Here is a 13,947-nt window from a genome sequence, read left to right as displayed (position 1 = left end):
GTACTCCGTCAATTGTTCACGCAGTATCATAACGCCCATTTCATCATCATCATCATCATCTACGTCCTCCTCCATTTCCATAACACCGCCCCCAATTTCATCGTCCTTATATAGACGCTCTATGTACTCCTTCCACCTTCCTGCTTTGTCTTCTTTGCTTAGGACTTTGCTAGGATATTCATACATTCTTTTCTCAAAAGGTCTGTTTAATTTTCCTGTAGGCAATATCGATCTTACCCCTAGCAATATATGCTTCTACATCCTTACATTTCTCCTCTAGCCATCCCTGCTTAGCTGTTTTGCGCTTCCTGTCGATCTCATTTTTGAGACGTTTATATTCTTTTTCGCCTGCTTCATTTACTGCATTTTTATATTTTCTCCTTGTGTCAATTAAATTCAGTATCTTTTGGTTTACCCAAGGATTTCAACTAGCCCTCGTCTTTTTACCTACTTTATCCTCTGTCCTCTTCACTACTTCATCTCTCAAAGCTACCCATTCTTCTACTATTGTATTTTGTATTTCATTCCTCTGTTCTTGTCAATCGTTCTCTAATGCTCTCTCTGAAAATCTCTAGAACCTTCGGTTGTTTCAGTTTATCCAGGTCCCATCTCGTTAAATTCCTACATTTTTTATAGTTTCTTCAGTTTTAATCTGCAGTTCATAACCAATAAAATGTGGTCAGAGTCCACATCTGCCCCTGGAAATGTCTTACAATTTAAAACCTGGTTCCTAAATCTTTGTCTTACTATAATGTAATCTGTCTAAGACATTCCAGTGTCTCCAGGCCTCTTACACGTATACAACCTCCATCTCTGATTCTTAAACCCAGTGTTAGCTGTAATTAAGATATTCTCTGTGCAAAATTCTAATCGGTTGCTTCCTCTTTCATTCCTTACCCCCAGTCCTTATTCACCTACTACTTTTCATTCTCTTCCTGTTCCTACTATCCAATTACAGTCCCCCTTGACTATTATATTTTCGTCTCCCTTACCTATCTGAATCATTTCTTTTATCGCATTATACATTTCTTCAATCTCTTCATCATATTCGGATCTAGTAGACATATAAACCTGTACTACTCTGGTAGGCGTGGGCTTCGTGTCTATCTTGGCTGCAATAATGTGTTCATTATGCTGTTCGTAGTAGGTTAGCCGCGTTCGTATTGTTTTTATTCATTATTAAACCGACTCCTGCATTACCTGTATTTTATTTTGTATTTATAACCCTGTATACCCCTGACGATTATTCTAGTTCCTCCTGCCACCGAACTTCACAACTTCACTAATTCCCACTATATCTAATCTAACTTTAACCTATTTATTTCCCCCCGCCCCCCCTTCCAAGAACTATGGACCTTGCCGTTGGTGGGGAGGCTTGCGTGCCTCAGCGATACAGATAGACGTACCGTAGGCGCAACTACAGCGAAGGGGTATGTATTGAGAGGTCAGATACTGAAGAGGGGCAGCAACCTTTCCAGTAGTTGCAGGGACAACAGTTTGGGGCTTTGTAACATCAACCAAATTGGCCTTGCTGTGCTGGTACTGCGAACGGCTGAAAGCAAGGTGAAACTACAGCCGTAATTTTTCCCGAGGGCATGCAGCTTTACTGTATGCTTAAATTATCATGGAGTCCTCTTGGGTAAAATATTCCGGAGGTAAAATAGTCCCCCATTCGGATATCCGGGCGTGGACTACTCAGGAGGACGTCGTTATCAGGAGAAACAAAACTGTCGTTCTACGGATCGGAGCATGGAATGACAGATCCCTTAATCGGGCAGGTAGGTTATAAAATTTTTGAAAAATGAGCAGAAGAAACTTAAATGTGACTCAGGAAAAGATGTTCAATAGTTACCACGTTTTTAAACTGATTATTGACAGTCAGGCTACTTGATTAGCTCATAGTTAAATATCCACTAGTAAAATGTAGGCTGAAACTTCCTGGCAGATTAAAACTGTGTGCTGGACCGAGACTCGAACTCAGGACCTTTGCCTTTCGTGGGCAAGTGCTCTACCAACTGAGCTACCCAAGCACGACTCACGCCCCGTCCTCACACCCTGCAGAACTATCATCCTGAAAGAAACAATATATTTGTCATTCTGGAAACATCCCCCAGGCTGTGGCTAAGCCATGTGTCCGCAATATCCTTTCTTTCAGGAGTGCTACTTCTGCAAGGTTCGCAGGAGAGCTTCTGTAAAGTTTGGAAGGTAGGAGACGAGGTACTGGCAGAAGTACAGCTGTGAGGACGGGGCGTGAGTCGTACTTGGGTAGCTCAGTTGATAGAGCACTTGCCCGTGAAAGGCAACGGTCTCGAGTTCGAGTCTCGGTCCGGCACACAGTTTCATATCAGCGCACACTCCGCTGCAGAGTGAAAATCTCATTCTCTAAAATTTAGGCTGTTCGCCTTGCGTCGAGTGCTCTAGCATCTGGGACGCAAAGCAGCAAAAGTGCCTTCTGACGCAAATTGCTAGCCTGGAGGGGCTTCTCCGTCATTTGTGTGTGCTAAAGACGGTCCACACATACCCACGTAATAGCAGAAACAGCCTTCGTGTAACTGAATATAGACGGTATTGCCATCTGCGCTCTGCACCAAATGCGTATCATGTTCTATAAATATGGAAATGTTCTGTTGAGTAGTTTCAACGCCAGTTCACAATACACAGCCTAACGTAACATACAACGAGGAACGAAAGCATTATTGAACGCCACCTGCGCTACGGTCACAGGTTCGAATCCTGCCTCGGGCATGGATGTGTGTGATGTCCTTAGGTTAGTTAGGTTTACGTAGTTCTAAGTTCTAGGGGACTGAAGACCACAGATGTTAAGTCCCATAGTGGTCAGAGCCATTTGAACCATTTTTGAACGCCACCTGGTAGCGGTGCGAAGCAGAAACGAATGGGGAATCTCCACCCTCTATTCAGTCCCAACAGCCACTCCTACCGCATCGATACCATGCCTCAGCCCTCCACCCCCATACCTCCACATTCATACCCTCCTCACATGCCAACCTCTTCCTCTTCAACAACAGATGCCCTGTACCAAGAGGGCCTTCCACTCCCAGGAATGAGTTTTTTTTTAAGTACAATTGTTTCGGTGTCATATTATAAACGTTCTTAAATGTGCTCTTATTGTGTTTCGTTTTACCTTTTATTATAACTGCGTTAACTACAAGAGCAAAAAATCACATCTCCTGCACATTTAAAACTTCCATCCTATTTTCACCTTTACAAAGTTTGAAATGCATTGTAAATAACTCACCTTTTTGATTCTTCTTTTTCTTCTCATTCAGTTTATGTTGTCATTTGCCTGAAGAGTGGGTTGACTGTACCGCTGACAGCTAATACTCCGTCCATATAGGGCAAAAGTGGTTGTAATAGCAACAAAGGAAAAACGAATGGCCAATCATTCTGGAGACGACACGGACCGCAAGTGGGTTAATCCACTGACAAAAGCGACGTACACAAAGGAACGGATGTTATGGAACGACACCAGGCAACGATTATCTCGGAAACAGTATAACTGATTGAAAAATCGTGTGCTTTTCTTGTGGGCACCTACGGAAAATGAAGCTTCCAGTTGTATTACATCATGATCAGAAAGAGATTCCAGATCAGATACTGGATTGTAGAGCGTGGTATTTACTTTGAAGGTCAGTGAACGTATTTTGCTTGAAAGTGTTGTCTCATCTACATCTGCATGGATACTCTGGAAATCCCACGTAAGTGCCTGGTAGAGCATTCATCGAACCATCTTCACACTAACTCTCTATTATTCCACTTCCGAATAGCGAGAGAGAAAGACGAACTTTCCCTGCGAGCTCTGACTTCCAGTATTTTATTATGATGATCCTTTCTTCCTATGTAGGTGGGCGTCAACAAAATATTTTCGTTTAGGAAGAGAAAGCTGGTGACTGAAATTTCGTGAGAAGATCCCGTCACAGCGGGAAACGCCTTTTTTTAATGGTGTCCACCCAAAATCCTGTATCACGCAAGTAACACTCTCTCCCCTATTTCTACATAATACAAAACGTGCTGCTCTTCTTTGAGCTTTGTCGATGTACTCCGTTGATCCTATCTGATAAGGAACCCACACTGTGCAGTAGAATTCCAAAAGAGGACGGACAAGCGGAGTGCAGTAGATCTGTCGCCTCTTCTAAGTATTCAGCCAGTCTCTGGTGCGCCTTCCCCACAACATTTTCTATGAGTTCTTTCCAATTTCAGTTGTTCGTAGTTCTAATTCATAGGTATTTAGTTGAATTTACGGACTTCAGACTTGATTGATTTATCATGTGCCCGAAGATTACCAGATTCCTTTAAGCACTGATGTGGATGATCTCACACTCTTCATTATTTAAGGTCAGTTGCCAATTTTGCACCATGCAGATATCTTTACTAAATCGTTTTACAGTTTGTGTTGATCTTCTGCAGACTTTATTAGTCGATGAACGATAGTACCATCTGCAAACAACCTAACACGGCTCTTCAATTGTCTCCTGAATCGTTTATGTAGACGCGGAACAACAGAGGGTCTATAACACTATCTTGGGGAACGCCAGAAATCACTTCTGTTTTCCTCGACGACTTTCAGTCAGTTATTATGAACTGTGACCTCCCTGACAAGAAACCACAAAACCAGTCGCATAACTGAGACGATATTCCATAAGCAAGCAATTTAGTTACGAGCCGTTTGTGGGGTTCAGTGTCAAAGGACTTTTGAAAATCTAGAAATACAGAATCAGTTTGACATCCCTTATCTTTGTTTTCTGAGACCATCCACCAAACTTTTATGACGACTCTTGTTGACTGAACCGTTTTGAAAGGGGTTGGAGGGGTTGAAAGCATTGGAAAGAAATCTAGAAAAATATCAGAACAAAAAATCAAACGATTCCTTTGGAGCAGAGAATTACTAAACTGAAACTGTATTTGGTCAAGTCAAATTATTACAAAAGTTATCGATTTATCTTTATGGATGTTTTAATTACTACAAATTAAACCATCATTTTTATGGAAAACTAATTGTTTGAACCGAGATGGTTTGGACTCATAGTTTGAAATAAGTCAACAGAAGTCTTTAAAAAAAAAGTGTCAAAATGAAGATGAGCAGTGTTCTCATTTATGGCATTGTAGGATTATGTATGTAAATATTTGATTAAAACAACCCCCACAATACCTGTTATGTCGCTGTGAGTAAGAGTTGATTCTGACTGACGGTACATGTCTGGAAAGTTGGCGACGAAAGGTAATAACGTAAAAATAAGTAAAAAAGACCTATATGGAGAGGGACAGATAATATCAGGCAACTTGATGTAGTAGCCGAAAGCGTCTTCTATGGTAAATCAGAAATAACTTTTATGACGTAGAATTTAGTTTATGAGGAACAAAGCAGTTTTCATCCATTTATAACAGATCTATTGGCACAATCAATGACCAAATTATGAAAATCGTGGCGAATTCAGTAGAATTACACCACACTACCTACGAATGAAGAATAATGGGAAAGAAAGAAGACGTGATGAAAAAGTCAGTCGTGATCACCAAAGTCGAAGCGAGACGTGCAAATAAAATTGGCATCGCATGATAAAGAATACTCAATGTTTGTTCTTCATATAAATGGAATCTAATAAGCTTTCATAGCGCTTCAGCTACGGTTTGTATTGATGCTATGACCACCACGCACGCACGTACGCATACACACACACGCAGTGTTATTTGCGTCAGCCCAGCAGACAGAGAAAGCTTTCCATCCTCTGTCCAATATGAGGCCTCGCCGAGAGGAAACGAGATTCGAGAGGTCGTGCCTCGGAGCACCACGTGAAGATTATGGGTCCATTTCTCTGAGCGGATGCGGTTTCAGCTCTGAGCGCGCGTGCTCCACATTTAGTTTCTTCCGTTCGGGAGCCGTTTACGATCCGGCTGCTGCTACGTCACGCTTCATACGTTTACCGAGTGGGGAAATGCTAGGGTTATGACACTGGACTCGCATTTTGGTGAACTGTGTTTCTAGCTCCCACCTGGCCACCCAGTCTTTTTTATTTTTGTGTCCCCACATAGTTTCACGCAACTGTTAGAATGAAGAAAAGTGTGAAGTTATTCAAATGAGTACTAAAAGAAATCAGCTAAACTTCGATTACGCGAGAAGTCACACAAATCTGAAGGCTGTAAATTCAACTAAGTACTTAAGAATTACAATTACAAATAACCTAAATTGGAACGACCACATAGATAAATATTGTGGGAAGAGCAAACCAAAGACTGCGATTCATTGGCAGAACAGTTAGAAGGTGCAACTGGTCTACTAAAGAGACTGCTTACACCACGCTAGTCCGCCCTATTCTAGAGTACTGCTGTGGGGTGTGGGATCCGCATCAGGTGGGGCTGAACAAAGGCGTTTTCCGTTGCGATGGGATCTTTTCATGAAATTTCAATCACCAGTTTTTCCCTCCGATTGCGAAAACATTCTGTTGGCACCCACCTGCATAGGGAGAAATGATCATCACGATAAAATGTGAGAAATCAGGGATCGCACAGAAAAATTTAAGTGCTCGTTTTTTCCACGTGCCGTTCGTGAGTGGAACGGTAGAGAGACAGCTTGAAGGTGGTTCATTGAACCCTCTGCCAGGCATTTTATTGTGAATAGCAGAGTAATCACGTAGATGTAGGTGCAGATTACGTGAAAAAGCTACATCCGATCCCTTGCCTAATAAATGCTTGTGCTCTATAATGACCTTGATGTTGATGCGACTTTAAGATTTAACGTCCTTTCACTAAGCCTTATGACGTCTAGATAACGTAAGTATTTGTCTAATGTTCGACGAAATGAGAAGAATAGAGAAAAAAAAAACAATTTCGTAGAGATCGAACACTTCGAGTTTAAGGGTGTTCGATGATAGCCGATATTTTCAAAATATCTCTTTCGCAAGTTTAAACATCGACGTTCAGTATCGATAGTGAAACATCGGTAACATAGATATTGAAAAGAAAATACTTAACTTCAGTGTTGATAAAAACAACAAGTTACTTGTTACCACTGTCAATAACATTTTCGTTGCTGAAGTGATAGAAATAAAATTCGATAGAAAAACTCATATCTCGAGTTTTGCCCAAAAGCTCACCTGCGTAGCAAAACGATCCAATGGAAAGATTAACAAATTGCCTGAGGTGATTACTGCCTTGGAATGTGTCTTAAGCAAAGCGTAGTGGCAACAGATGAGCTAAGAAAAGAATCGTAACTCAAACACAGCGTCCGGTCATTAAAAATATAATTAACTGCTGTGCTAGTGCTCCATCCATGCCACTAGCCGCAGACATTGTAGATCTGGTAGATGGTTGTGACCCTCTGCTTCCTGTAGAAATTGCTGCTTGAGAAATTTGTGCAGAAAAGTACGTCTCAAACAGTACAGTAATCACAATAACTAGTGTGTATAACATCAAAATACCTTGCATCCAACAGACACAGGCTGGCGGAGAATCTGAAAAATAACGTCAAAACCAAGAACCGAAAAGCGTTTACGGCCAACTGAACATGTTAACACGCTGGTCATATCAACGTTAAGCGATCTCACATACAAGAACATACACTTTCAGGGAAGGCAATCAAAACCATAAAAGATTTGCTCGAAGCTGTTGAAATGACCGCCAGCATAGATGGGCAACACGTTGGTACATTACAGGAAAACAGATAAATCAAATTCGAATTAAAGAGTGAATAAGCACAGGAGGAGAAAAAATTGCCAACTGGCCTGGAAACAGACCTACCATCGCAGTTCATTTATTATCTTGAACATAGCCTTCTAGATCTTAAACAAGATCCAGTAGACATCAGTTGTACCTACCCACATGCACAAAAAATTTCACCGAAGTTTTTGAGTTTAATAGGTCCTGAACGACTATTCTAAAAATCGGTAAACTGAAAGGAAAACCTCTCTCATAAATGCTATTTTTATAGTTTGTGTACAAAAAATTATGGGATATGTAAGTTTAACTATTTCTGTATTTACTGATTAATATTTATGTTAATTGATGGGCTTGTACGCTGCTTCTTACGCCATTCGATTATTTAACAGCCATCGATGTTTAGACGTAGATGATAAATCGATATTAGCATCGATGACTTCCTAACACCGTAGATCCGTAGTTCTATGTGCTGGTATGCCAGCTCACCTGCAACGTTTAAACCCAGTCATAAGGAACCTGTCGTATTAACTCAGTGAACACCAGACAGAGAAAAGATTTACACTTCGAGAATACTTCTTGTGCCATTGATTTTCTTTGAAGTCGGGTCGATGTTTCCCATGAATTTCTTAAATGACACCAAGCCGCCAGCAATTATTGAAGGTTATTCACTGCTATCGCAAAATTTATTCAAGCCTATTTTCAGGTATGAGTCTTTAGCTGTTTGGCCGTCAAAATTCTGTGATGACAAATATTGCCATAGTAGTTTCTTTAATGGTTCTTAAGTAAATCGAACATGTTATTGACACAGTCGACACTGGAGATTAAAACGGTAGCGTTACCCTTCTCTGCTGGTAAAATAAATAATTCAGGATCCTCTCTAACAGACCGAATGGCTGCCTGTTCAGACGAGGAAATGTTATTCTGTGGAGGCCAAGCCCGACCCAAAAGGTGTGAAACCTCCTGTCTGATCCCTTCCGCCCGCTCTTCCGGATGATATAACAGTGCCTGCTCAACAGAAGAAATAAGTTCCGTGGTTGGAGCAGTTCTAGGCGTGAGAGCACAATTTAAACCTTTTTCCAATACTGAAACAGTGACATCATCCAGTTCTTTACTTGTCAGATTTATCACAGTCTGTTAACAAGTATCATTTCCCGATGTCTATGGTAGACGACAAAGGGACGCTGAAATTTAGAGAAGAGCCTACCAGCAGCATTGCTATGCACCCAATCTGATACTGTCCAGGAAGAAAAATCGATCCACTCCCAAGATATTGCGGACAGCAGTGACGAAATGAAGATAAAATAAATCTTCGCATATAAGATCCAATCGTCTAAGAGTAAACAGGGTGCCTTCTCTAAGGCAAAACTAGCCCGTCTCTTAATACTATTGGCCGTTCTCTTATTAATATATTGGACGAATCTGGCAAATTTTGATGTAATACCTTCGTTTCTGGTTTATTTAATGTGTTACGCATGAAGCTCACCATTTAGCCTAGTGTTCCTTTTGCATTACGTCTTGAAACTGTTCAGACAAACTGTTGTTTAATGTAGCTTATACCTCGAAGGTGATTATGTGTTTTGCTGTTGTACGCCATCTTAACTTGATGACATGCTATTATACCAATGGAGCTAGTTGGAACGATCTGACCATATATGTTCGCACTCAGAAGTACACCAACTAATCAAAAGTATGCGGATTCCCCTATGTAAAGCGGAATTGACCACTAGGTGTCACGCGAGGCGGTCCTAAGAGTATAAAAAGAGGTGGAAAATACCGTGTTGTCAGCAGAGGAACAGTGGCAGCAGAAAGGATCGGTCAGGAGAGGTCAGTGACTTCGAACGTTGACTAGTCAAGTCGATCGCTAGTAATGTGACTGTAAGAGTAAACAAAAGAACAACCACAGCTAAGCCGAGATCAATCAGACCTCACGTACTGATGGACTGAGACCTTCGAGCAATGGGAAAGGTGTGCAACACTTACGTTAATTATCTATACTTCAGTGTCTACATTAAATAAATTCTTTGACTTGAAATGCATGTAAATATTCTCATTCTGTAGTTCGATGTAATCTGGAGATCTGTATGCAAATATTTTTTTTCTTGTTCTGTAGTTTTATGTTATCTGGAAATAATTTGTAAATCTCTTTTCCAAAATTGTGTAATTCTATGTATTGAATTGTGATACATAACTGATTTGAGCTAAGGGAATGTTGGGTTGTGTACAACTGAAAAACTGGATGGGAGTCACTCCGCAAGCAACAGGCCTAGGCAGGAATCTAAAACGTGGGAAGGCGCAATTTTGCACAAAAAGTCCTTGATGAAATGAAATCAGTGGGTAGAGCTCGGCAAGTCAACATCCCAAGTGAGGCAAACATCTCTGGAAAAATTGAATAATTATGCCTGGATTATGTGGAGTGTGGTTAGCAAGAAGATATTTTACAAAGCATATTGGTTCAGGAGCTATTACAGTGCTTTACAGCTTTGTTCTACCGACACAGAAGATCGCCACTGCACCGCCTTCAGGCTAAGTACCACATAATTTAGTGAATGCACGCAGGACCTGTGTTTGATGAATTTTTCAAATACTGTTTCACCTTGATAGAATTCGATACGTGTTTCAAGAATGTTTCGAGTTTTCTTTTTATGAGAATAACTAATGACAACAATTAACAGAATTGCTAGCTTTGTGGAGAAATAGGATTTGGTCCTGCAAATACAGTGTGTGCTGGTGTAAGCTGGCGCCACCACACCAGATGGCGAAGAGGTTGCGAGAAGATCGATAGAGGGCAATGACAGACTCGCAGGAAACGCGCCGCCAACGCCCTCTCGGCCACCAGTATTTAGATCACCGCCGCGAACCAGAGGTCCATTCTGTCACAGTCTGTTGCGCCGAGTGAGCTCCAGTCTGTCATCAGTCGCAGCCCACTGGGAGTTGCAGTAACAGTTAGCTCCGCTGCTAGCTCAGAGACAGGCAGCACATAGCAATCAGAATAGTTTACAAATGGAACTTGTACTTCACCAGCAGTGAGGCTAATGTGGACTATTACAGACAGCTTGTACCACAACGACTATCTTGAGATAACTAACTTTATATTCTTATGAATAAAGAACCCAGTTAATACATATGTACAGTTTGTATTATAGAAAGAGGATACCAGCCACCAATCAACACACTCTGTAGAATGAAAAAATTTCACTCTGCAGAGGAATGTGCACTGGTATGAAACTTCCTGGCGGATTAAAACTGTGTGCCAGACTGAGACTCGAACTCGGGACCTTTGCCTTTCGCTGGCAAGTGCTCTACCAGCTGAGCTACCCAAGCACGACTCATGACCCGTCCTCCCAGCTTTAATTCCGCCATTACCTCGTCTCCTACCTCATTCTGGAAACATCCCCCAGGCTGTGGCAAAGCAAAGTCTCCGCAATATCCTTTCTTCCAGGAGTGCTACTTCTGCAAGTTTCGCAGGAGAGCTTCTGTGAAGTTTGGAAGGTAGGAGACGAGGCAATGGCGGAATTAAAGCTGTGAGGACGGATCATGAGTCGTACTTGGGTAGCTCAGTTGGTAAAGCACTTGTCCACGAAAGGCACAGGTCCCGAGTTCGAGTGTCGGTCCGGCACACAGTTTTAATCTGCCAGGAAGTTTTCAACACACTCTCTCCTTGCTTCCTTGGTGAAAACCTACAGAGACAACTAGACGACATAAAACACTGCGCAACAAAATTAAAGAATCTCCTTTTTGAATTCCCATAATTGTCTCCCATAGCGAAGCATAAGTTTGAAATATGAGTCGAAGATGCCCTACAAGCTTATCCTGTAATGGTGCGAAAGCATGGTGCTGTGCAACGTCACCCTAAGGCTCTGCGTCGCTTCAGACAGCATGACGTCGACATATGAGGAAAATAGCAGGTCAGTGATGACACATTGACACCAAATTTCACCACACTTTTTCCCTATGCCACAATGGACGTGTCACTCTATGAACAGGTCGTTACACCCATTTCAACCCTTCTTTGGACGCCCATCCCTGAAATTACGAGGTTTTTCTATAGGTTACCGAAAATAAAAAACAATTCAGACACACCACCACTTAGAATCGTCACGATAGGGTCTCAACGGGGGTGGCTTAAAGAGTGTCAATGCAAACACCCTTCCTCTTGGGCCTTAGATACCCGCACATTTCGCAGTTGGAAACCACAGTTCGCAGTGCGTTAACGACCAATGCGACGTTCGTGACTACATCCGACACTGCTGCCTCCTCGTGGGCGTTTCAAGCTTACTCTGAGAATATCGTGAGGCTGAAACCCGACTGCACATTATCTGACCCCTCTGGAGTGTAGTCCGACTGCAATTTTTGCTCTAGTATACGCGGTGGAACCACCACTGACTGTTCAGAAGCATTCGATGAAATTTGAATGTGATCCGAATTATCAGAGGATGTTAGTGCTTTTAGGAGGTAAACATAACAGGTGCATGGATATAACAGCAAAGGATCCTCCTAAGACACGCTCCTCCCCCCCCCCCCCACCCAATTCGGCAATATCCTCAGTGCCACCGAAGCACCTTTGTTGACCACGTAAGAAGTATGCCTGTCATAAACGTCAACACCAATCAGCCTCCCGACTGCTATAGCGCCTAATGGTTAGGCAACACCTTCGACACCCCTTAGGTGAGGTTCGTCTACCTTCAGTCACAACAGCAGCTGTGAGGCTGAACTAATCTCAAAGTTTCTAACAGTTCCACGTGTAACGTGAACAAAGGTGCTCAGATGTTGTCGGATTCGGAGGGGGCGGGGGGAGGGGGGGGGGAGAGGCTCTTACAGAACTCCTTGCAGTTTTATTCAAGTATGTGTCAATGTTGCACCCCTCCCCCCCCCCCCCCCCCCCCCCTCATCACGCACAGGAGGGCGTAAAACAGGAGCACTGAAAAGCATAAGCACGCTTTGCTGCTTCGTATCGTGTTCAGATTTCGTCGAATGATTTCGAACGGTCCCTTGTGCTGCCTCACTATACACCAGAGCAAAAATTTCGGTCGCACTACACTCGAAAAGGACGCGATCACGTCCAATGGAGCTATTAGCCCACGATGTTCTAAGGGAAGGGATTAAGGGCCCGTAGAGTGTCAGCAGTGGTACAAATCGTGAGGAACGTCATCCTGTTGCACATCTCACTGCGAAGCACCGTGTCTGACCGCAAACTGTGTGGGAATCAACCCACCAAGGGAAGGGGTAGTTTCATTGACGTCCTTTATGCCATCCCCTGAGGCATTTTCGTGTAAATTATGTGCGGTGGTGTGATGAAATGTTTTCCTTGGCCACCGTTAAGGAAACCGCATGATTTCAACGCTGAGAGTCGTGGTTCTGACCTCCATCGCGGAGATGTCAAAAGAAGGGGTGAAATATAACACACGATGTAATGACCCTCTCAGCGCGTGGAACGTCCACGGTGGCTTCGAGGCGGAATTGTAGTGAATTTGTGCCTATGTGACACTACTAACCTTCCTTATAGCTCACATGAAGTGCCACCGAGACCGAGGGTGAGGTGGCAGGGAGTATCGCTTTTACACCATTACAGTGTAAGGTTTCAGGCACCTTTTAAGAGGGGGGGGGGGGGGGGGTAGGACGTCAAACGAGCGGACTTGGAGCAGGAGAATCACCACAGGACATTTTAATTCCCACTGTCTATACTTCTACAAATAAATTCATAAAACTTTAGCAGCATGACCAGGAAAGATTCAGGATTCATACTCATAGCAGTGGAAGCTCAAAAACGTAACAAAACACTTTCTTTACATGTGAAATTTCATCATTTTTTCACTTACTACTGGCTTCATTTATTGCTATAGGTACACTTTTCTTCCTAAGTATGAGAGATTCTTCAATGACTTTCGTACAGCATACAAACCATAGTTACAGGTGTATAAAACTCTAGAAGTTATTCAATTTATGAAAAAATGAATGAACTGTTACATTTTAAACTTCATGTTTAGAAAAAACTCAAGTTTTTTCCGCAATTTTTTTAATAGATTTAGAAAATTTTAGCGTTTCATACACTTGTAACTACTGTTTGTATGCTATGAAAAATTCATGAAAGAGTCTCTCTTACTTAGGAAGAAAAGTCTACCTACAGCAACAAATGCAGCCAGTAACAAGTGAAAAAATGATGAAATGTCACATGTAAAAAAAAAGGTATTTTGCTACGTTTTTGAACTTCCACTGCGATGAGTGTGAGTCCTCAATCCTTCCTGGTCATGCTGACAAAGTTTTATGAATTTATTTGTA

This window comes from Schistocerca serialis, chromosome 1, assembly GCF_023864345.2.
Source record: "Schistocerca serialis cubense isolate TAMUIC-IGC-003099 chromosome 1, iqSchSeri2.2, whole genome shotgun sequence".
NCBI lineage: Eukaryota > Metazoa > Arthropoda > Insecta > Orthoptera > Acrididae > Schistocerca > Schistocerca serialis.
This window is presented reverse-complemented; position numbering follows the sequence as displayed.